The following is a 22,906-nucleotide window of genomic DNA, read 5'->3' as shown; positions in this document are numbered from 1 at the left end:
AATCATCATCACCACACACCTCGAGCAGGGTATCCTCCAAAAACATGATAAATCAGACTGCAGTGCTGCTCTATGCTGAAACAGAATTAATTGGATTGTTCAAAAAAAAAACACTAATTTTTGGGATCAAACTTCCACTTTTTCATACCACGATATTTTTGGTAATGGATATGTCAGAAAAATTGTGCTTACCGCATACAACATGAAGCTAGTTCTAACAGTAACCAATCGATCGACAGCCGGACGGATAAGCTTTCGGTTGTCGCGTGATTCATCAAAGTCAGAACTGTCACGCTGATGCTGTATAAGACAAGCGAGGTTTTCTCGCTATAGTGTTCTACAACTTAAAATAACGTAACTACTGAAGAAATTTTTGTCAATAACAAGAGTCATGTACCTAGATTGATTCAGAAGATTTTGCTGCAAGTTAAATTGTTTGTTTGTTTTTTTAATTTTTTAATTTAATTATCATCAAAAATTCTGGGGGGGGGCCTGGATGGTTCTGTTCCTACGCCAATGGGCATTGTATAATTCATTTCTTCAGCAAAACATTTTACCTTCTGAATGGCGTTCAATTAAGGTTGTTAGTATTGTAAAACCAGGCAAAGATCCTTCGTTGGTTGATAGTCGTAGACCAATTAGTTTATTGTCATGTCTTCGCAAACTCATGGAAAGAATGCTACTAAATCGTCTTGAATTATGGGCTGAAAATAATCAAATTTTATCATCTTCTCAATTTGGATTCAGGAAACGTTGTAGTACTCGTGATTGCACTGCCCTTTTAGCTTCGCAAATTAATCTTTGCTTTAATAGAAAGCAGGATATGGTTTCTACCTTTCTCGATGTTTCAGGAGCTTATGATTCTGTTTTATAAATTAAATAGTTTCAAAATTCCATATATAATTACAAATTTTTTATACAATTTATTCTCTTTTAAAATAATGCTTTTTTTTCATGATGTTTTTTCTAAACTTGTTCGTTACAGTTATTTTGGACTTCCTCAAGGTTCTTGTTTGAGTCCATTTTTATATAATTTATTTACGAGTGATATTTCTTCTGTTATTCCAAATGGTTGTCAATTTTATCAATTTGCTGATGATAAGGTTATTTCTATTTGTGGTAATAATAGAGAAATCATTCGTCATTTTATGCAAAATGCATTGGATAACATTGATATTTGGGCTCATAATAATGGATTTTCTTTTTCCGTGTCTAAAACCAAATTCATTTTATTTTCTCGCAAGCGTTCCCCTGTTAACATTCGTTTGTATCTTGATGGTCACGAAATTGAACAAGTTGATGAGTATAAGTATTTAGGATTATGGTTTGATTCGAAATTATCGTGGAATAAACATATTCAATACATTCAAGTTGTTTGTTCAAAGAGAATAAATTTTCTAAGAACCATTACAGGTACCTGGTGGGGTGCACATCCTTCTGATTTAATTACACTTTATAAAGCCACTATTCGTTCTGTTTTGGAATATGGATGTTTTACTTTTGCAAGTTCGGTCCAATCCAAGTTTTGTAAACTTGAAAAAATTCAATATCGATGCTTAAGAATTTGTTTAAAATTGATGAATTCTACTCACACTAAATCTGTAGAAGTTTTAGCTGGAATTCATCCGTTGAAAATTCGTTTACATGAATTGAACTGTAAATTTATGATTCAATGCTTCAGTATAAACCATCCAATAGTTAATATACTGAAATGCTTACACGACATAAATCCTCATTGTAGAATTTTAGATTCTTTCAATTATTGTTGTTCTATAAATGTGGCACCAAATTCAAATCATTCTCTTCATTTTCATAGTTTTGGTATAGATATTCATTCATTTCAACCAAATATTGATTTGTCATTGCATGAAGAATTAAAACAAATTTCAAATACTGAATATTCTCGTTTTGCTCCATTATTTTTTAAACGTAAATTTATAGGTCTTGACGCCAAACAGTTTTATTTTTCAGATGGATCATTGACCCAAGGTATTGCTGGTTTTGGAGTGTAAAATCATTATTCAGCATATTTTTTCAAACTCCAATCACCTTGTTCAATTTTCGTAGCTGAATTAACAGCCTTATATTTTACGTGTTCTTTGATTAAACAATTTTTACCCAATATTTTTATCATATGTTCAGACAGCTTGAGTTGTTTGAATGCAATTAAATCTATCAATTTTAATTCTAAAACTCATCATATCATTTTGAAACTTAAAGAAGAACTATTTTATCTACATACTCAGGGATACATTATTAAATTTGTTTGGGTTCCTTCTCATTCCAATATTTATGGTAATGAGCAGGCTGATTCATTAGCTAAATTGGGTGTTCGTTGTGGAATATGCTTTGATCGTCAAATTGCACCATCTGAATATTACACTGAATTAAAAAAACATTCTTTAAACAATTGGCAGATTTCTTGGAATTCTAGTGATAAAGGACGTTGGTGTCATTCTATTTTTCCTATTGTCAATCAAACTATATGATTCAACAAATTATCTGTTGGAAGAAATTTTATTTGTACATTATCAAGAATAATTTCTAATCATTATATTTGTAATAGTCACTTATATCGTATAAATATAAGTGATTCTAATTTATGCGATTGTTGTGAAACTTATGAAGATATTGATATTGATCATATACTGTACTCGATATATTATTCCAAGAAATAAATTTGTTAGCGATTTAAAGACACATCATGATCATCTTCCTTCATCTGTACGAGACATATTAGGAAGTAGATTTCTACCATCTTTGAAATTACTTTATAGATTTTTAAATGATGCTTCGTATTATGTTTGATACTTGTTTCTTTTTTATTTCAGAATTGGTTTGAGAAAATTTTTCCAGATCTGTCCCGTTTTGATGATTTCAAGTAGATTCTGGTTCCTGGTCCTCCTTGAAGATTTTGGCTCTGCTATGGATCAATGCCGTTTGAGCCTTTAGTTTATAATTTTTTTTTTATAACGATTTTAGAAAAGATGAAGAGGTTTTATGCCTTTTTGAGAACGATTTCTTTAATGATTATCACTCAAAGGGGCTTTTCCCTCTTTCTAAATTATTTAGTTAAAATAAATAAATAAATAAATAAAATAAATAAATAACCTTTGCTGAGAACAGAGAAAACACTTAAATTGACGAGTTTTGATACTTCGATACTTTAATTGGTCAGTGATTTTCAACTTAATAAATCCATTATCTATGAACTTATTTTCATACTGGAAAGAATATATAAGTCAATTTAGAAGAGTTTAATTTAGTTTAGGAAGAAACAAATGTCGATTCCATTTGTATATAGAAAGTTATGGAGATCCTTAGGTGTCCTAGTTTCTTTTTCTAGCTCTGAATTCGAGTTCCAATTGATCACATGGTTGAATTTGATCATGTCGGTACCAAATATTATTTTTTGGCAAGGATGCTGAATGTCTCGTTTGTATCCAATACATTTATTTTTTTAGTTTACAGATATTATATTTATATGAGATTAGTTTTGCACATATTTGCGTTTTGCGTTTATTTTCGGAAAACGTGCTTATTTCAAGGTAAATCACATTCATTCAGGCGTATTATGCTTGTTTTCAAATTTCAACTCAGCACTAGTTGCATGAATTTTGACGTCATTTTATGAATCTGAGGTCATCAATTTTGTAGACATGGATTTATTTTGTTTCTTTTGAACTTTTTCTGTTATATGGTAATCAATTTTTAATATTCATAACAAACTAGTTTTATAATAGTTTCAATGTTATCTCATAACAAAAATCAATTACAGCAAAACCTCTTTTTACCCTCTTTTTTTTGTGCTCTAAATTCTAACTTATTAATATAATTTATTTCTTTGTTTAGTTGGTGTTACATCAATTAATTTGATAAAACCTCGTTAACGATGTTACGCCAATTTACTCGCTCCATTGCTGTGTCTCTCCAACTTCGATTTTGGCCCACGTTCTCCAGATCTTGTTGCACCTGATCAAGCCACTTCGCTCGTTGTGCTCCCCGCCTTTTTGTGCCAACCGGATTTGACGTGAACACCATCTTTGCAGGATTGTTGTCCGGTAGTCTTGCAACATGCCCTGCCCAGCGCACCCTTCCGGCTTTCGCAACCTTCTGGATACTGGGTTCGCTGTAGAGCCTAGAATTATTATGGATCATCGGGATTTGAATTTCATGTGAAACATGATTACTTATAATCGTGGATAGGTGATCCATAATCGAGTGAGCAGTGAACATTACTATAGGGTAAGTGTACCAGTTATGGACATAGTGGTTCCCTATTTCGTCATACGTGATTCTTTAAAGTCTTCAAATTTGGATTTTTTTTGTGAGTTGTAGTAGTTAGATTTAAGATATAACTTGATGTTAAAGCATTCAAAAAGATTTAAAATATTAAAGTTATCATAATTTCTCATATGGCCAAATAGGGAACCACTATGGCCATAACTGGTACACTTTCCCTAGTAACAAAAATTAGACCTGTTTGTGCTCTACATCACAGGTTTCCAAACTTTTCGGATGTGCATTCCACCTAGCCTTCCAGCTTCTTTTTCGCGACCCACTAAAAAATCAAACTGATACGAGATTCATTTAGAACCAAAAAAATATATAAAACATGTACTTTTACTTACTTAGCTCTGCCGAACATAGGTAACTGGTTCATGAATACTCTTGAACTCCATTCAATTTCATTCATTGATTCATTTATTCATTCATTCATTCAATTCATTCAGATTTGAATAACTAAATGCTAACTAATAATGCTAAATTACATAAAAGCTCTCATTAGCTGCAAAAATGCTCTAAGAATTATTAGTTAAGAAGCAGTCTCTCTCTCAGCGGGAAAGTAGTGATAAAAAGAATAGAAACTTAGTCACAAATGTTTCAATTTGGAAAATATTCTAAAATTAGAAATTTTCTGAATAGACAGAACATTCTGGCTGTTAGAAGGAAATCCGTAATTAAACTTTAAACATATGGAGCAATCAATACTTAAAATGAGTTGTAAGAAAAATTACATTTATTTGTAAACCTAACTTTGCAGAGCAAAAACAATCATGAACTAACCCGATAAAGATATAAACTAATTGTTCAATTATCATTCAAATTTGCATCTTAATTGAATACTAATGCAGCATGAGAAGCTACTATAAGTCAAAAAAGGTATTGAACAAAACATTTGGGGGTAGCGACCCACAGTTTGGGAAACTATGTTCTACATCAAACATTAAAATCATTTGTGTTTAACTAAAAGTGATGTTTTCAACACTTAATGTCATATGCCATTTTGCTTGTCCCGGGATTTGCGACAAAAAATGATGCTTGTCCCGAGAAACCCCAGGATCCCGAGATTTTTCAAAATTTCAATAAAACTAATATTGTTGTTAAACATAAAGAAACATTTCAACAACACAATGTTCCTACAATGAAATTTTTCAAGACTTAAAGGTAATTACAACATATTGTTTTTCACATATGAGTTTTTTCTATAATGATTACAACAACAAAATAACAATTGCGAAACGTGAATTTGGTAAAAGTTTATATTTTTTGCTGCTCATTAGCATTAGAATGGTTTATCTGTGCGATAATCATTCCGAAATGTACTAGAAAATTATAAACTTTTGTATTGGAAACTATTTTTCCATTGCCTACTGAAGTAACTTAGCATAAATCAAAGCTTACCACGACTAATTACGGTTTTGCTGGTGTTTTTTTTTTCAAATTTTCTCTAATACGAATGGAAATATGGTGAACATTGTAGTCATAATATTAAAACAAGTTGCTGTAGGCATTCAAAAAGTCATCAAAAAAGTAATATCATTCATGACTAGTGGCGAATGGTGAAAGCTTCTCAAATATAGATAAACGATTTAACTATCTCCAATCATGATGAAGTCAAATATTTGTGACAGAAATTTGGGTGTGCTTTCAGATTGGCGTTCTCAGCCTATGCTTATGAAACGGCTTATGTTGAAAAGAAACGCAATAAATCACCTTTGAAACTGAACAAATATGTGTTGTTTTAATTAATTGGTGATTTGATATTTATAAAAATAATGTCCCATTTATTCGATTTCTTTTATGGCTCTTTCTTTTTCTATCGAACAAACATTAGTCTTAGGAAAAAATGTCATCGATTTGCAATAAAATTAAGTGGTTGTTTATCAAATTGTACGTTAATTTCGGGATTTACGGGACATCAAAACTTTTAACCCGGGAAACGGAAAGTCTCGAAATTTCTCAAATCCCAGGATTTTTTATCCTGAGATGTACACTAGACTGGCCCTAAAACAAAAATGTTGTAAAACTCAACGGGGCACCCCCTAGATATAAACCTTAGGGTAATAAAAAAGCTCTCAAATAATTTCAACTCGATTGTTGCACCACCAGCAGGCGCATTCAATTTGTAGTTTGTATGAGATATTCGTTCAAATATATAGAGAATTGACCCAATATCACTGAGTCGTTCCGTATACTAGTTGGTCGCGTTCAATTGAGCCCAGAATGACAAATACACTTGTTAATACCCTAATAAACATAATTGCAGAAGGTAGTATATGGATTTGAGCTCGTTTTCATTAACTTTTCAGTTATTAAAAGTGAGGCTGAATCAGCCTCCCGTACAATCACATACGAGCTTGCGCCTTGTGCAGCAGCTCGTCCAGCGTCATAGGTGGCTATGATGCGCTTAGTGGCTTTGTTGAAGACATGCAAAGCAGTATAGCATGAGGTTAGCAAATCTGCTTCAAATAGTTAAAACACCAACTTTCTCAATTTTAATCATGATACAACCTTCTACAATATTGTTCACTATAGTATCAAGTAGTGTTTTTGACATTCTGGGTGCAATTGAACGCGATCAACGATTTTCCTGATCCAAAGAGTAGATGAAGTGCTGAAACCCATACGTTTGAGCTGGAAATCCCATATTAATTTCAATTCAAATGCGCCAGCTCATGGAACGACTTAATGAGCTGAAACTTTCAAGAAGGCTTCTTCTAACTCTAAGGAATAATCCTGGAGGGTGCCCCGTGGAATTATACAACTTTAATTTTCTCCCATTCTAAGCTGGGCCAGTCTAATATACACTATATTGACAGAAATCTACTGTTAATTGAAGAGATTCATAATAGTGGAAAACCAAGACTTCCAAGTTCCTCCTATTTGGAGTTAGGGGTTGGTGATCTAATGGCTACCGAATCTGCTCCATAAGCAGAAGGTCATGAGTTCAATCCCAGGCCCGTCCCTTTCCTCGTACTTGGTATCTTTGTTTCTATCTTCCATTCTTAAGGTGAAACAGTTTGGAATCAACTTCTAATATTGCATTAAAACTTCAAATGCACAAATCTCGCGAAGAAAGCATCTCACAACAGTGCACTTTTTATAATGGCTTTGTGCACTAGCAGAAAGCTTAAAATAAGAAGATCAGGAACACTCAGGCAAATGGACTATCGATAAACATAGGAACCCCTTACGAAAATTCGCCACAAGAAATCGGATTGTAATTCATAAATTTGCCTTATGAAATCAGAATTTTAAAACAAAAAACGTTTTCGCGACAACCTGGAAATCGAACCAAGAACCTTGCGATCTATCGACGCCTTGAAGTGGAATGATGCTAAAACGATACACTCCCTAGAAAACATGCAAAAGTGTTCAGTCCATATCTCTGTGATTACACGTCTAATTCAAACTCTTTAAGCCGCATTCCAAAGGCAAAGAGTTATTCTTACTTCGTATGTATTTTTCCAAAAACATTCTTTGAACTTTGTATACTAAATATGTACTTAAAATTGTGACATTTTTCAAAAAACACACTGAAAAAACATTACTAATTTCCTCAGCATTGGATCGACCAAAATTTTAAAACAAGGTGTCCTTAGAATCACAATTTTATGTTCTTTGAATAGACTCTACGGAATTTTGGCGGAAAAATCTGAAAGCTATTCAAAATCAATTAAACAGTCAGTCAAGTCATTGTGCAAAAGTTTGGGTTCACCCCTCAGTATGGTGTATCGTGCAAAAGTTTGGGTTCACCTGAACTTACTTGAATCTGTGAAATCTCAAACCAATCATGTACCCGCCATTATTTGCGCTCAAAAAAGCTTTAAACTATTAAAATCGGTTGAAAAATGGCAGAGATATTGACAAAAATGATGTGCGTGTGGCTCAGATGAACCCAAACTTTTGCACGATTTGCATTATACTGAGGGGTGAACCCAAACTTTTGCACGATGACTGGACTGACTGTTTCATTGATTTTGAATACTTTCCAGATTTTTCCGCCAAAATTTCGTGGTGTCTCATCAAAGAATATAAGATTACGATTCAAATGACACTTTGATTTAAAATTTTGGTCGACCCAATGCTGAGGAAATTAGATATGATTTTTCAGCGTGTTTTTTGAAAAATGTTACAATTTTAAGTGAAAATTTAGTATACAAAATTAAAAAAATGTTTTTGGAAAAATACATACGAAGCAAGAATAACTCTTTGCCTTTCGAATGCGGTTTAAAGAGTTTGAATTGGACTTGTAATCACGGAGATATGGACAGAACACTTTTGTATGTTTTTGAGGGGGTGAACCCAAACTTTTGCACGGGAGTGTACATAAAGCGTTCGCAAAATGTATGAATTTCGATAGTCCAGTTCGCAGCGTGAACGTTTGCCAAATATTTCTCCAGTTTTGTGCCTTTGAAAACGTGAGTAAAGAGAGAAGACGGCCATTGTGCCGGCCATCTTTGGATTCCGAGATGTTTCACCTTAATCTATCACACTCAAACTATTTGTTCATAGTAAACGCTAGAACCAGATACGGACGAGAAACCGTTTCCCTAGCACTTCCATTCTTCCACGCGCGCATACCTTTCCTCACGCCTGATTCATAGGCAGTCTGCTATCCACAAAAGCAAACCTCTCTGCCATGCCTTTCCCCCAATCCATACACTCACGCATGAACTGGCGTAGATGCAGTCGGACTCCACGGTCTACAGTGGCTCAGTATAAGTGCAACAACATTTTCTCCCCCTTCCCCACATTGGTTTGCATTCTGACGTGGCAGGCACTATGTTGCCTAAAAATAGAAGATTACCAGCACTTATACACTGAGGGTATCTGTTAATCCCAAGCAGTCATTCGGTTGATTCCTTGTGTAAGTGCAGCTGATCTGGCGATTCTGGAGTAGCATCCACGGGCGGCCAATCAAGCTCAAGCTCATATTATGGATCACTATTGGGTTCATTCAAATATTACGTAACGCAAAATATGTCAATTTAAGACCACCTCCCTCCCCCCGTAACAGCTTTTGTATGGAAAATTTTAAATTTTTGTATGGATCGAAGCACCATGTAAGACCCCCTCCCTCCCCCTGTTGCGTAACGTAATATTTGAACGATCCCATTTGGAATTGCTAATGTTCAGAATTTAAAATCATCATGGTTGTTCAAAGATAAAATCAAACTGAATTTAAGTGAACGAGTCATTTTTATTCCATAACTAGTGGCCCTGGCAAACTTCGTCTTGTCATCAAGTGGGCTGTTGTAAACGTCATGTAATCCCCCATACAAAATGACACATTAGTCTTTTCCCATTTTTTCGATTATTCCGGAAACTTTCCCAAAATTTTTCATTGCACTATCACGTCGCATCCCTTGTCGAGTGTAACTGTGAAAAGCTTACGTCAATCCGTTCATCCGTTCTCAAGCCATTTCGTGACATACAAACACCATTCCATTTTTGTTTGTTTCAAAATTGGTCAAAAACACATATATGTTGCGGTTGCGTGTTACTTGCCGTTCCACGCATATTTGTCCTGCGTTCCATAAGGTATACATTAGCGTTGAATAAATTTGACTGGAAAATTGAAGTAGCTGAATCTATTCGATTTTGATTCACCGATTCAATCGAATACTTTGAATTGATATTTATGAATCGATATGGTGCAGTTGTAGCCGACTATACAAATCTTCAAAAAGTTTCTCTAGAAGTTGAAGAATATACGTTGAAAGCTTTGAGTAAAAATAAAATTTATGTTCGACCGACAATCGAAATTGTTAATCATATTGCGCTGTGATGAATCGAAACAAAAAATCGAATAGAGAAACCCGATTTACTCGATTTAATGTGTCCCAGACATCGATTCAAACTCGTCCAACACTATTTTAGATAGAACATCCTTAATATTACAAATATTTTTTGTCAGCTTTTTTAAAATCGATAGAGAAAATCGATTTTTAACGCCATTATGATGCAAAAACCGTGTGTGATCCGTAAATAAGCGGAAAGGGTACACCAACCACCTTAGATTCTGCCATAAAGCACTTACCTTAAAAAAAATCAATCCTTTCAATGATGTTGACTAATAGAGGTTAAAGGGAGTCCAAAATGAGCGGTATTTGTATGAGAACGAAAGCATATGTTCTCTAGAGACCTACGCGATAAATGGGTGGGTGGAAATAACCAACTCTCACCCCAGACGTGGTGTAGGTAAGACATTGACTGAGCAGCATTAGTGTAACCATTCACAGTCATTTAGATTGCTCCACTCGTACCTCTCTGGCATCAATCGAACGAATTGGATGGAAGGTTACAACAAAAAACGGATTGTCTATTTTCATGTGAAGTGCAATATTCCTCGATACAGACAAATTGTTTTGCGGCGTGGCCGTTTCAAATTTAAAACGAATAAACATCTATTTCATTCAGGGGGTTTGGAAATTTTCGGAATACAAAAAAACACCAATTTAAATCTTACGCTGAATGCAAATTGTAAAGCAATTAAGATTCCCTTCGTCGGTCTGGGTCTGCACAGCAGGATCGATGGAAACAAACTGTCACCCCATTGTTTAAAAATTAAGTCATGCATGACGAAGAGATGATGGTACAAGTATACTGCTTCGGATTAAACAGTTTATCGTTGAGCAAGAGCAATCGTTGTGGAGACACGCGGACCAATTTCCATCACTTTTAGTTTCATTTAGAGTAAGGTGGGCAAAAGATCGGAAGGGGAAAATGTTTCTTTTTGAGATTTCTAGCTTCATTTAAGTCTAATGTTTAAATGCCATTAAGGATCGAATCTTATTAAAGATGGTACTTTTATAAACATTATAAACATCGATGAAATTTGGAAAAGTTATGTTTAAAAAAAAATTGAAAATCCATCGCTTGGAGCATATTTGTGTAAGGGTGTCAACAGGGCTTTCGTAAAGATGCTTTGAAATGTATTAGTTTTAGCATGATGTTTGAAAGCCTTTTGGAAATTGCCTAAAATATACTCATTATCAATGGATTTAGGTAAATATTCTTGACCATGTGTATAAGTCATCAAATTTCAAGTTCTACCTTATTATTCCACTAAGCTCGCAGTTTTGCCCCTTCTTACTCTACTGTGTCATTGCAGGGAAAAGAACTCGATCGTCGTCAACAGCCAGGCGGTGCCAGTTGATGCACACGGTTGACAATGATGATGAGATGCTCAGTCTCGGGCTCACTGATGCGTGTATGCTGGGATGAAATCCGAATGGTTGCCAGGGGAGGAGCAATATGGTGCATAATTCTTGCGTCATTTACTTCCCTCTTGCTTTGAGATTGCGGTGAGATCTTCGTTCTGCTACAGGGATGGTGAAAATTAGTAGCGGCGTCTGAAATGGAAATTGACTAGACCGGGACCGACGCCAAAGCATTTCCAGTGTGAAACAGTGAGCAAGATTATCCTTTTCCTTTATTTAAAAAAAAATGTTCGAAAATATATTTCAACCAGATCATAAATCTTTATCAATTGTCTTGATAAGACCTCACCCAACTAACATTCACTCATTTAAGAAACACCATTATGGCAGTTTTATTCAGCATCATGTTTAATAACATTTTTATAATTTTCATGGCCAACCTTTGTTCAGGCATTGTTCACACAAATTTGGAGAAACTTTAAAGCATGTCGTCGAATTCCAACTTTATTTTTCAGCTTTTAAAACGATTTACAAGGATTTAGTTCAGCTTTTAAACGACTGGTCCAAAAATAAATTAAAAACAAATCAAAAACAAAAAAAAACATTTTTCAGGCGCTTCAATCAAAATGTAGTGTACACAATTATCATGATATGACAACCATATTTACAAATCGCCTGGATACTGGATTCAAATTCAAGACCTTCCAATCGTCAGCGGTATACTTTGCCATCTGCTCCATCCTAGAATTGATGATTGAACCTTCCAGTGCAAAATATTGATCTTGTTTGAGCTTCTATTCGACATCGTCTAATCAACACATGGTACGCTAATCAACAACTGAACAAGCATATTATTCAGCTGCTGTTTAGTGCTGATCCAAGCTGAGTTCAGTCAGCTATTTTTAGCGCACAGTGAGAAAATTTATGTCAATGATGATCAAAAATAATGTTTATTTACACAAAGTGAAATCAGTCTGAAATGATTACGGTGAATATGCATCGAAGCCAAACCTCAAATTTTCAAGAGCACAAATCTAGAGAACCAGACTGCGCAGCGGTTCGAGCTGAAAACCTGATCGATTGGTCACACACTGGTGGTGACCAATCGATTAAGTTTTCAGCTTGAACGGATGTTTAGTTCTCTAGATTTATGTTCTTGAAAATTTGAGGTTTGGCATCGATGCATCTTCACCTTAATCTAATTTCATAATAATTTTTAGTTTGTTCAAAACTTCAATTTTAATTATTCATTAACTTAAATTGAAATTCATTTATTTTATAAATTATATTTGTATTTATTAATTATATTATTGATTTGTATTTTCCATAAACCTATTATGAATATACTTAAATCATTTGAAGTGTTCTGAAGACTAGAAAAATGTTCGAATATCTTGACGCGTGGGACTTTTTTCAGAAATGGCCAAGTAAATCATTTTTCTTATTCAGTTGGGAAGAAATGTCATTTTAAATGTAGCTCGCTATAGATATTTATTTAATCAATTCTGTTAAAGAAATGTCCACTTTTCTTGTACGGAACAATATCCCGAGCAGGCGAAAAAAGCTTAGCAATAGCTAATTATAATATGGATAGCAGAAACTGATGTAAAAGATCTGGAAAAGATATCTAAAATAAACTACATACGAAAATCAAACAAAATGTTTATGTTGTATTCAGATCTTTTACGTCAATCAAGTCAATATCACGCTTTTTTGTCAGTACTTCGCTCCTACTAGGAATACTTAGCTCAAATGTTTGTTTTTCAAAATAATCCTACATTTTTGGAGGCTGATCATGTTTATTTTCTGAACGACTATTCAAAAAGTTTTTAGAAAGCATAAATTATAAGCTTTGAAATGCATTCGGAAGTCAACACGCATTTCGGATAGTTTGTCCATTTTATGAAATTTAGCTATAGTGTGATCGCTTTTACACGGCTTATTTATTACTGAACAATGTGTTTGTTAATCGTCATTTTGGCCTCTATTGGATCAATTGTTCTTATAATGTACCGAAGCTGAATTAGGATTTTATAAGATACTTATTCAGCTCTTATTCATGCTTATGTTAAACATATGGAAATAGCTGAAGTGCGTTGCAAGTAAAACGTTAGTTCGTCTTCTGAATATCTTTTATACATATACATTTGTTTAGTGGAATATTGGCTTTTAAATTGGGGGAAACATGTCTTGTTCAGCTCATTAGTAAAACAATATTGACTAGTCGAATGAGAGTCTTTGAAAACCTTTAATAAGTGGCGTTTCAACTTTTGTTCATTCTAATGCATAACGTTGAACATTGACCTAAGTTTGTGTTAAAAAAGCACCTTCTCAGCTCTTTATAGGCCTTATAGCTCTTTATTTTTATTCAGCTGTCATTACCATTATTGAACAATAATTAAACATGCATGCTTGTTTGTGGCTCTGAATTGTTAGTTGGGATGCCATACAAACTTAGTTTTTATTTTTGTTATTTTATCTCTTATTTCAAACAAACAAAGAACAAATTTTGCTATTCAAACATTCTATTTTAATGATAAATTTTGTTATTCTTTCGCAATTCTACTCTACCCGGGTGTGGTCAACCGGGATAATTCCGATTTGCATCACCCTGAGAAACAACGAGTGTTATCAGCGAAGAGGCACTAGAGATAAGGTGGTGAGGATCGGCTCGCTGGTCAAGTGGCAGCAAGAATGGAATGCCTCTGAGAAAGGTAGGTGGACCCACAGAATCATCCCGAATGAGTTGACCTGGGTAAACAGGGAGCATGGCGAAGTGAACTTCCACCGGACACAGCTCCTGTCAGGTCAAGGTTGCTTCAAACAGTATTTGCATCGGTTCGGCCTCGCGCTGTCACCGTTCTGTCCGGTGTGTAGTGAGAGAGAGGAAACACCGGAACACGTTGTCTTCGACTGCGCGAAGTTCAACATGGAACGAAACGCGGCGGTGACTGCTTTGGACAGGACTTCAACGCAGACAGAATTGTAAGCAAACTGGTATGCGATCCTAACTTTTGGAATCTAGCGAACAATATGGCGGTGGAGCAAACGTCTATCTTGCAGAGAAACTGGTGGGAAGAGTAGTGGAACGAGAGGCAGAGAGCAGCAGCTGGCATCGGGTTGTTGGAGCGCTAATGATTTGGAAGACAACCCTCATTGATCAATCGTTTGACCGACCTCGAACGACCCATGAGGTTATGACATTAGCCCGAATTCCAATATCGTGGGAAAATGTCATCAATGTTGTCATGTCAAGGTAATTGGAATCTCGGGAAAATAGCATTCGGGGTGTTGGTCTTCGGTGTAATGCGGTAGAATCTTCCTCCGTAATTGGATCAAGTTTCACTCCCCAGTCTTGTTCCTGAAAGCAATCTGGATGAGATTATCAATGAGGAACATGAATGTCGCTAGTATCCAATCTACAAAGTATGCCGTAACTACGCTAACGCTAACACTAACGTTAACGCTAACGCTAACACTAACGTTAACGCTAACGCTAACACTAACGTTAACGCTAACGCTAAAATCACGAATCGGGAAAGTGATTTGCGATCATTAATGCTGTTTTGTACTGTCATTCGACATCATTTAAAAAAAAAAAAACATTAAACCTAAGTTAATATAATTTTAACACAACTTTTCTCATATAATCAATCACTTCATTTCTTATTAGCGTTACATTATCAACGGTTCAAACACTTGAGTTCATTTTGTGTAAATAACTGATAGTCCATAATTGGCACACTTTTGTGAAGAATACACTTTTACCATAGGGCAATTTGCCTAATGTTGAACGGTTAAAAATCTCGCCTATTTTTGAACAATCCGTGAATTCCAACAATTAGCGAACATTTTGATCAATAATTCACGATTTACCCTCATTAGTACAAAAACAACGAATTAGAAAACCAATTTTTAGAAGTGTCAAGTCAATTTAATACGAATATTATTACGCTCCTAGAATTTGATTCTAATTAATACTGTTACCGTAATGCATCCATGATTGGTATACTTATCCTATACAGTTTAAAGAGGTAACAATACAGAAGAGATTTTGAACGATGGTTTGAAAGAATGCTTCATTGATTTCAACCAGTTTATCTTCAAAATTTCAAAAGTGCTGTCCCAAATGTACAGGCTTGGAGTTCTTATGCCGCATTTATTTAAAATTTTGGTTGATCCAATGTTGTGAATATAAGCTAAACATAAGTTTACTTCTGAAAATTTCAAAACGGCCCACATAGCCGTAGCGGTAAACGCGCAGCTATTCAGTATGACCATGCTGAGGGTCGTGGGTTCGAATCCCGCTGGTCGAGGATCTTTCCGTAAAGGAAATTTTCTCGATTCCCAGGGCGTAGAGTATCTTCGTACCTGCCACACGATATACAGGGGATAGCCAAATGATTGAGATGGGCAAAATTTTGCCTTAATTCAAATGCTCATAACTTTATGAAAAATTGATAAAATTGGATGCATCTAGAAGCAGTCGACGGCAAATTTGGTCTACTTTCAGGAACATGCTTGGCCATGCATATTGGCCACTGGACACCGGAGATGTTCCGGATTTTCCGAGGTCATGTCTAAATGTCATTTTTTCTGTCACTTGTATTTTTGTGCGGTGTAAAGTTGGATAGATGTTTACTATTTTCCTAGAAACTAGAACTAATAGGAAGTCGGATGCCGTCGGACGCATCAAGATTGGTTGGAAATCTTCAGAAATATGACCATTTCCGTAAAATGTTTCCGGAAAACATGGTCAGTCATGTGTGTATTTCCAATTATGTAAATATTAACCAGAACTATATCCAAGTCGGCATCAACCTTAAAAATAATGTTTCCAGCAGCATATTCAAAACCATTAGATACGTAGACCACTCGACAGAAGGTTCCAGGTGCCCTGGGGAAAGTGGTCAATTAGGAACATATCTGGAACCATATCAATATGGGCATTAAACTTCATGGTTTTCAAAGCTTATGCTATCCGAAGCATTTCCAGCACCACCGGCTGCCATGACTACTTAGTTGTAGGTTCCAGGTGCCCCAGGGGATTTGGCCAATTTGGCCGTTCACCTGTTAAGAATCACCTTCTACCATGAACAGTAGGATCCATGTGACTTGAAGGATGTGGAGCATTTTCAGAATCACAAGATTAAATAACCACTCTATAGTAGATTCCATGGGCTCCTAGAGATGTGGCCAATTCGGAAAATAACCACATCCCCAGGGCCCATGGAAACTATTACACAGTGCAGTGGTTATATAAATATGTTGCACTGTAAATGCTTCTAGTAGCATAGCCTTCAAAAAACTTGATGTTTATACCCATACTGATGTGTTTTCGGGCATGTTTTGAATTGGCCACATGCCCGGGGGCACCTGGAACCTACTATAGAGTCGTCATGGCAGCCGGTGGTGCTGGAAATGCTTCGGAAAGCATAACCTTTGAAAATCATGACGTTTATTGCCCATATTGATATGGGTCCAGATATGTTCCTAATTGACCACTTCCCCCAGGGCACCTGGAACCTTCTATGAAGTGGTCTATACATCCATTGGTTCTAAATATGCTGCTGGAAACATCATTTTAAAGGTTGATGCCCACTTGGATATAGTTCCGGATAGTATTTACATAATTGGGAATAAAAACATGACTGACCATGTTTTCCGGAACCATTTTACGGAAATGGTCATATTTCTGAAGATTTCCAACCAATCTTGATGCGTCCGGCGGCATTCAACTTCCTATTAGTTCTAGTTTCTAGGAAAATAGTAAACATCTATCCAACTTTAAACCGCACAAAAATACAAGTGACAGAAAAAATGACATTTAGACATGACCTCGGAAAATCCGGAACATCTCCGGTGTCCAGTGGCCAATATGCATGGCCAAGCATGTTCCTGAAAGTAGACCAAATTTGCCGTCGACTGCTTCCAGATGCATCCAATTTTATCAATTTTTCATAAAGTTATGAGCATTTGAATTTAGGCAAAATTTTGCATATCTCAATCATTTTGCCTATCCCCTGTACACATGCAAAAATGGTCAATCGGCAAAGAAAGCTCTCAGTTAAAAACTGTGGAAGTGCTCATAAGAACACTAATCTGAGAAGCAGGCTTCGTCCCTGTTGAGACGTAACGCCAGAAAGAAGAAGAAGGAATATAAGTATATCAATTTAAATAAATTTTTGTTGAAGAAAATTCTAGTAAGATTCACAGACTATACCTTAACACTAAGCAACGACAAGCATGCTCCAATTGCTTAGCCAAGAAGCATTCATGACGACAAGTTTTACTGATAGGAAACGGTTTTCTTTAGCGGAAAATCTTAATATAAGAGGGAGATCCCCCAATACCGATCACCTGAGTGACAAAGATCCTTACATTTAAATGGTTGTTTTATGTAATTTTGTTTCCCATTTACGACAAATTTCATCGTTTTTATTTGGGTACAAATATAAATATGAAAACAGAAAAGCAAATTTTGTCGATTATATCTTCTTCTGTCTGGCATTACGTCCCCACTGGGACAGAGCCTGCTTCTTAGCTTAGTGTTCTTATGAGCACTTCCACAGTTATTAACTGAGAGCTTACTGTGCCAATGACCATTTTTGCATGCGTATATCGTGTGGCAGGTACGAAGATACTCTATGCCCTGGGAAGTCGAGAAAATTTCCAACCCGAAAAGATCCTCGACCGGTGGGATTCGAACCCACGACCCTCAGCTTGGTCTTGCTGAATAGCTGCGCGTTTACCGCTACGACTATCTGGGCCCCTTGTCGATTATATATTTAAGTTCAATTCTTGACACTAAATTCATTCTTCTTCTCTTTTTTTTTGGCGTTACGTCCCCACTGGGACAGAGCCTGCTGCTCAGATTAGTGTTCTTATGAGCACTTCCACAGTTATTAACTGAGAGCTTTCTTTGCCGATTGACCATTTTTGCATGTGTATATCGTGTGGCAGGTACGAAGATACTCTATGCCCAGGGAATCGAGAAAATTTCCGTTACGAAAAGATCCTCGACCAGCGGGATTCGAACCCACGACCCTCAGCATGGTCTTGCTGAATAGCTGCGCGTTTACCGCTACGGCTATCTGGGCCCCACACACTAAATTCATGAAAAATTCAAATTTTTTGAGAAACTAGTCTAAGAATAAAAAAAATATCTGTAATAAATCAAACTGTGGGACATGAGATACAATTTAAAAATATTAGTAGCCCACAGTTGGGGCCTTCCTTAGCCGAGTGGTTAGAATCCGCGGCTACAAAGCGAAGCCATGCTGAAGTGGTCTGGGTTCAATTCACGGGCGGTCCAGAATCTTTTCGTAATGGAAAATTCCTTGACTTCCCTGGGCATAGAGTATAATCGTACCTGCCACGCGATATACAAATGCGAAAAATGGCAAACTTTGGCAAAGAAAGCTCTCATTTAATAACTGTGGAAGTGCTCATAAAAACACTAGCTGAGTGGCAGGCTCTGTCCCAGTGAGGACGTAATGCCAGTAAGAAGAAGAAGTAACCCACAGTTAGTTCGGCACTGCGGAATGTACCTCTAACCCAATATTTTCATATTATTGTTATCCTTATCAGAGAGTTTTAACCCCTTTGACATGTTTTAATTCATTCACAAAAAATCGCATAAATTATTATCATGAAAACATAAATCGATTGTGCAAAATTGATTCAAACCTTAATTTTATCGAGTTAGGTCAATCAAACAACCAAACCTAACGTGCAACATATTACTGGCGAAAGTATACAGCCCAATGCACGCCGTGGCTCTCAAGTTTCATCCAACAGAAAGGTAATTAGACTGAGACCACACATCGACGGAAGTAAAAGGTGTGTTTTATTCGCATCAATTGCCCAAAACATTTGCCACACTGCCAAAGAACTGTTCGAATTTGTTTGGGTAAAGCATATGCTCCTGTTGCACTGTTTCCCGATCAATTTGTGACAGTACCCGAGGAGGAACAAATAACTCCCCAATAACTTATGCATACCATTTTTTGGTATCATACCAAAATTAGGTATTGTTCAGTTGTCAATACCTCAATTTGGTATTATAATGGTATTGAAAAAAATCTTTAAAACAATTAAAAATACTTCATTGAGGTATTAAACAGCTATTGAGGTCTGCTGGAGGTATTGAACTACAATTGAAAAATTTCATTTTTATATGAAAATCCATCAAGTATTATTGAGGTATTACAATACCTGATCTAGTTATCAGTTTGGTGTTCGTAGAATATGCTTGAGATATTATTTGAGGTATTTTACCTCTTATGCAGGGCTAATTCATACCTCATTCAGGTATGTAGTATTGGAAATTATCTGGTATGGAATACCTCAATTTGGTATTCAGTAGTTATTTTCTTCTGCTCGGGTATGCACACTCCGCTCCAGTCCACTGCCGCCACCACCACCATCATCTTCATCATCATCATCATCATCTCTGTCTCTGAAGAGTCTTTGAACTTTGGGTATTTACGTAATGTGCGCGCGTAAATTGGCAGTGTGTAGCCCGGTAGTCCGCCTGTCGATTGGTGAGCCACGTGTGCCACGCGTTCTCTCTGATCTTCAGCTGTACCTGTTAGGGTGGTTCAAAGTATTGTTTTTGCTGCGCACCGCTCTTTTGATATTAAGTCTAATGCTGAGTGTTCCCCATAAATATGAGCATGGAAAAAAAAGATAGCAACGATTATTGTCTAAAATCATTAATAATTTCATTTGACATTTGTTCCAATGTTTCAATATTGATTATTCTATGTAACTCATTTGTTCCATACCAGGGAGGGTGCTACAGAAATATTTTCAATATTTTGTTTTGAATCCTCTGCAGAGCTTTCTTTCTGGTATTAAAACAGCTAGTCCATATTGGTACAGCATACAAAATGACTGGCCTGAAAATTGGTTTGAAGATCAAGAGCTTGTTCATAAAACAGTTTCTATTTTCTGTTAAAAAGTGGATATACCTAGACATTTTATATATTCGTTACATTTGGCATGAATGCCTTCAATATGATTTTTGAAAGTATAATTTTTATCTAGCCTGAGCTCTAGGTACTTAATTTCATTTGATCAATTTATTGGAACTCCTCTCATTGTGACAACATGTCTACTTGAATGTTTCAAATAAAGAGCTTTTGGTTTATGTGGGGATATTATAAGTTGAGTTTTAGAAATATTGAGAAATCTTCCTTTTTTGCAATTATGATGAAAAAATATCCAAACTTGTTTGCAATCTGCGTGTCATCGCAAGCTTCGTCCTTTAGCGGAGAGGTCTGCGTCATCCGCAAACAAAGATTATTCATATCCCTGAGGTAACTCAGGTAAGTCAGATGTGAAAATATTGTATTATATTGATACGATACAACAGTATCAGCATATTACTATCCCTTAAAGGTACATGAACAAACACTATAACAGATTGAACGATTTGCTTGGATTTATCATAGTAATTCCCATACAAACTTTGAAGCGCTTGTGAAACCTCAATTTTCATTCCAATGAGTTCAAAGTTCAGCAGGACACTAGGAATCTCTTTTAGAATCGAATGAGCGGTGTGCAGCATAAACGATATTTTGAACCACCCTAGCACCCATGCACTCGGCCCAAAACGGGATAAAAACATCAGAAACGGAAGAGAGCAGATGAAGCACTCTTATGATGCCAATTTGTGCTACTTGATATGGGAAGAGGGACCCGTCATCGGCTGTCTGCACGTTGGTTCTGTACGGTTTGTTCAGCCCTCGGGGCTTTCTGCTAACAGTGAGTTAACGGCAACAGATGTAACTGGTATACAGTGAATGCACCGTAGCTCGACATTTTTCTAACCAAATGGCTGAAACTCTGAGAGAATTCTGATCCAAAGATATTAGATGAATGAGAAACGGTTGAAAGTTGATCAGTCTAAATATAATACATGTTGAATGAGTTTGAATCCAACATTAACTGAAATGGTAGCTATCCGGCTGATTTACACGTCAGGAGTTAATCTCAAATATTAACCTCCTTTTTCCAATCAGCCTAGATGGTCACGTAATGTCGGTAGCGATTGTTTCAATTGGCTTAGAATTAACACTACGAACAGCCTGTTCCGGTGGTAAAAGTTCACTTCACAGGTGGCCCCGAATTTATGCGGATTCAAGCTTACCGTGCCTAAGAATTAATGGTTAACCTAACCGCTAGCGGAGCCTGTGGGGTACCAGGGCGCCCTCTACAGTATTATGCCCTTCCTGTGTTACCCGGAGCAATGGTGCAGGCGACATTGTGTTTCTCCGAGATAATCGGCAGTTCTTCTTCAGCCACTAGTTCGAGGCTAAATAAGGGTGAGATTATGAATATGTTATTTTATAGTTTTAATTATCACCTACATGGATTTGAATTAGGCGTTCTACACAGTGTTTTCTGTGCTTTTTCGTTTTTGGCGACTGTCTATTAAAAGTCGATCTGATTTTTCGTTGATTTTGTCACAGGTCTTCTCGGTTCCGCGTGATTTATATTTCGGCTGGTCAAAATTCGGTTTTAGCTGATTTGTGCTTCTGAGAGAAAATGGCAGTGATTTACAATTTTTGGCTAGTTTTCCCTATTAGTGGTAGTGGTGAATCGTGAAGAACATAGTGTTTTTACTTGCTTTGCGGATTAAGAATGCCTACCGGGATACAACGAATGAAGCACTTTTTCAGGATGTTCCAGGTATCTGGAGAGATTGTTCCTTTTAAAAGTAACCGGAGTTCGTGTAGGCTTTCGCATGGACGTCGGAGGAAATGAAGCAAACGGTGATTCGTGAACATTTTTTTTTATCTTCTCGGAATGATATTTATTTGTTCGATTCACCCGTTTTACCGTTTTGCTCCGTTCAGCTTTACATAAAGTTTGCCATATGCTCAGACATTTTTTATGTTTACGGCTGTGGCTTTTTTTATTATACGCGTTTCGGTTGATAGTTTTTTTTTTGCGTTCAAAGTTTGCCATTTATAGTTTTTTTTAAATCACAATTACTTATTCAAATCGACGTAAGTAACTTTCATACGGTTTTGAGAAAGTTAATTAAGAAGAATCTTAAACTGTTTTAAAAGGAATCCCATTTTTTAACATTTTTACCGTGTACATCGCTTGCATTTTGCATGCAATCAGCTCGCGTTAAAACTCCAGGTAGTTCCGAGTGTTCCCACAAAAAAATATGACAAAATGAAAAGCCGTTTCATTCAGTTACTAACGACGTTTTCGTACTAGTGTAAAATCGACTCAAGTAGTGTTTTGTTTTGATTCGTTGTTAAGTCACTTTATTTCTCTATACAACGGAGTGGCAAAAGTAATGGTTAGGTTGCGAAAGTTGAAGATCTTACTTACGCCGTTTTATAAATACTGAAATTGAACGTTCTAAAAGTGAAAAATCAAGTTGGTTTAGAGCGGAACGTGTAGAATTTCGTCTGCGGAAACCCGGAACCGGT

The sequence above is a fragment of the Aedes aegypti genome, chromosome 3 (assembly GCF_002204515.2).
Source record: "Aedes aegypti strain LVP_AGWG chromosome 3, AaegL5.0 Primary Assembly, whole genome shotgun sequence".
Taxonomy (NCBI): Eukaryota; Metazoa; Arthropoda; class Insecta; order Diptera; family Culicidae; genus Aedes; species Aedes aegypti.
This window is presented reverse-complemented; position numbering follows the sequence as displayed.